Here is a 3,683-nt window from a genome sequence, read left to right on the forward strand (position 1 = left end):
GGGGAGATGGAGGTGGGGAGAGGGAGGTGGGGGAGAGGGAGGTGGGGGAGAGGGAGGTGGGGAGAGGGAGGGGAGAGAGGGAGGGGGAGAGAGGGAGGGGGAGAGAGGGAGGGGGAGAGAGGGAGGGGAGAGAGGAGGGGGAGAGAGGGAGGGGGAGAGAGGGAGGGGGAGAGAGGGAGGGGGAGAGAGGGAGGGGAGAGAGGGAGGGGGAGAGAGGGAGGGGGAGAGAGGGAGGGGGAGAGAGGGAGGGGGAGAGAGGGAGGGGGAGAGAGGGAGGGGGAGAGAGGGAGGGGGAGAGAGGGAGGGGAGAGAGGGAGGGGGAGAGAGGGAGGGGGAGAGAGGGAGGGGGAGAGAGGGAGGGGGAGAGAGGGAGGGGGAGAGAGGGAGGGGGAGAGAGGGAGGGGGAGAGAGGGAGGGGGAGAGAGGGAGGGGGAGAGAGGGAGGGGGAGAGAGGGAGGGGGAGAGAGGGAGGGGAGAGAGGGAGGGGGAGAGAGGGAGGGGGAGAGAGGGAGGGGGAGAGAGGGAGGGGGAGAGAGGGAGGGGGAGAGAGGGAGGGGGAGAGAGGGAGGGGAGAGAGGGAGGGGGAGAGAGGGAGGGGGAGAGAGGGAGGGGAGAGAGGGAGGGGGAGAGAGGGAGGGGGAGAGAGGGAGGGGGAGAGAGGGAGGGGGAGAGAGGGAGGGGGAGAGAGGGAGGGGGAGAGAGGGAGGGGGAGAGAGGGAGGGGAGAGAGGGAGGGGAGAGAGGGAGGGGGAGAGAGGGAGGGGAGAGAGAGGGAGGGGAGAGAGGGAGGGGGAGAGAGGGAGGGGGAGAGAGATGGGTGGGGAGAGAGATGGGTGGGGAGAGAGATGGGTGGGGAGAGAGATGGGTGGGGAGAGAGATGGGTGGGGAGAGAGATGGGTGGGGAGAGAGATGGGTGGGGAGAGAGATGGGTGGGGAGAGAGATGGGTGGGGAGAGAGATGGGTGGGGAGAGAGATGGTGGGAGAGAGATGGGTGGGGAGAGAGATGGGTGGGGAGAGAGATGGGTGGGGAGAGAGATGGGTGGGGAGAGATGGGTGGGAGAGAGATGGGTGGGGAGAGAGATGGGTGGGGAGAGAGATGGGTGGGGAGAGAGATGGGTGGGGAGAGAGATGGGTGGGGAGAGAGATGGGTGGGGAGAGAGATGGGTGGGGAGAGAGATGGGTGGGGAGAGAGATGGGTGGGAGAGAGATGGGTGGGGAGAGAGATGGGTGGGGAGAGAGATGGGTGGGGGAGAGAGATGGGTGGGAGAGAGATGGGTGGGGAGAGAGATGGGTGGGGAGAGAGATGGGTGGGGAGAGAGATGGGTGGGGAGAGAGATGGGTGGGGAGAGAGATGGGTGGGGAGAGAGATGGGTGGGAGAGAGATGGGTGGGGAGAGAGATGGGTGGGGAGAGAGATGGGTGGGGAGAGAGATGGGTGGGGAGAGAGATGGGTGGGGAGAGAGATGGGTGGGGAGAGAGATGGGTGGGGAGAGAGATGGGTGGGGAGAGAGATGGGTGGGGAGAGAGATGGGGGGGAGAGAGATGGGTGGGGAGAGAGATGGGTGGGGAGAGAGATGGGTGGGGAGAGAGATGGGTGGGGAGAGAGATGGGTGGGGAGAGAGATGGGTGGGGAGAGAGATGGGTGGGGAGAGAGATGGGTGGGGAGAGAGATGGGTGGGGAGAGAGATGGGTGGGGAGAGAGATGGGTGGGGAGAGAGATGGGTGGGGAGAGAGATGGGTGGGGAGAGAGATGGGTGGGGAGAGAGATGGTGGGGAGAGAGATGGGTGGGGAGAGAGATGGGTGTGGGAGAGAGATGGGTGGGAGAGAGATGGGTGGGGAGAGAGATGGGTGGGGAGAGAGATGGGTGGGGAGAGAGATGGGTGGGAGAGAGATGGGTGGGGAGAGAGATGGGTGGGGAGAGAGATGGGTGGGGAGAGAGATGGGTGGGGAGGAGATGGGTGGGGAGAGATGGGTGGGGAGAGTGATGGGTGGGGAGAGAGATGGGTGGGGAGAGAGATGGGTGGGGAGAGAGATGGGTGGGGAGAGAGATGGGTGGGGAGAGAGATGGGTGGGGAGAGAGATGGGTGGGGAGAGAGATGGGTGGGAGAGAGATGGGTGGGGAGAGAGATGGGTGGGGAGAGAGATGGGTGGGGAGAGAGATGGGTGGGGAGAGAGATGGGTGGGGAGAGATGGTGTGGGGAGAGAGTTGGGTGGGAGAGAGATGGTGGGGGAGAGAGATGGGTGGGTGAGAGATGAGGATGGGTGGGGAGAGAGATGGGTGGGAGAGAGATGGGTGGGGAGAGAGATGGGTGGGGAGAGAGATGGGTGGGGGGAGAGATGGGTGGGTGAGGATGGGTGGGGGAGAGATGGGTGGGGGAGAGTGGGTGGGGGAGAGATGGGTGGGGGTGAGTGGGTGGGGGTGTGTGGGGGGGGGAGTGGGTGGGGGGAGAGTTGGGTGGGGGAGAGTTGGGTGGGGGAGAGATGGGTGGGGGAGAGATGGGTGGGGGAGATGGGTGGGGGGGAGATGGGGTGGGGGGAGATGGTGTGGGGGGAGTGATGGTGGGGGGTGAGATGGGTGGGGGGAGAGTGGGGTGGGGGGGGAGATGGGTGGGGGGGGTGGATGGTGGGGGGGTGGTGGGTGGGGGGGGAGATGGTGGGGGGGGTGATGGGTGGGGGGTGTGGGGTGGGGGGGATGGAGGTGGGGGGAGTGGGGTGGGGGGTGTGGGGTGGGGGGTGGAGGTGGGGGGGTGTGGTGGTGGGGGGAGATGGAGGTGGGGGGTGTGGGGTGGGGGGGATGGTGGTGGGGGGGAGTTGGAGGTGGGGGGAGTTGGGGTGGGGGGAGTTGGGGTGGGGGGGTGTGGGGTGGGGGGGGGTGTGGTGGGGGGGTGGGGTGGGGGGGTGGGTGGGGGGTGTGGGGGGGGATGGTGGTGGGGGGAGATGGGGTGGGGGGGGATGGTGGTGGGGGGGTGGTGGTGGGGGGGGGTGGGTGGGGGGGTGGTGGTGGGGTGGTGTGGGGGGTGGGTGGGGGGGGTTGGGGTGGGGGGGTGTGGTGGTGGGGGGGTGGGGTGGGGGGGGTGGTGGTGGGGGGGTGTGGGGTGGGGGGGATGGGTGGGGGGTGGTGGTGGGGGGTGTGGGGTGGGGGGGTGGGTGGGGGTGTGGTGGGGGGGTGGTGGGGGGGTGTGGGTGGGGGGGTGTGGGGTGGGGGGGTGGTGGTGGGGGGGGTGGTGGTGGGGGGGTGTGGAGGTGGGGGGGGTGGGGTGGGGGGGGGTGGGGTGGGGGGTGTGGTGGGGGTGTGGGGGGTGGGTGGGGTGGGGGGGTGGGTGGGGGGTGTGGGTGGTGGGGGGGGTGTGGTGGGGGGGGGGTGGTGGGGGGGGTGGGGTGGGGGGGTGTGGGTGGGGGGGTGGTGGGTGGGGGGGGATGGTGGTGGGGGGTGATGGGGTGGGGGGGAGTTGGTGGTGGGGGTGATGGAGGTGGGGGGGTGGTGGTGGGGGGAGATGGAGGTGGGGGGTGTGGGGTGGGGGGTGTTGGAGGTGGGGGGAGTTGGAGGTGGGGGGTGATGGAGGTGGGGGGAGATGGAGGTGGGGGGAGATGGAGGTGGGGGGAGGATTGGAGGTGGGGGGAGATGGAGGTGGGGAAATCGAGATATCTCCCCCCCCTCTCTCTCTCCCCCCCCCTCGATCAATA

The sequence above is a fragment of the Narcine bancroftii genome, chromosome 13 (genome assembly GCF_036971445.1).
Source record: "Narcine bancroftii isolate sNarBan1 chromosome 13, sNarBan1.hap1, whole genome shotgun sequence".
NCBI lineage: Eukaryota > Metazoa > Chordata > Chondrichthyes > Torpediniformes > Narcinidae > Narcine > Narcine bancroftii.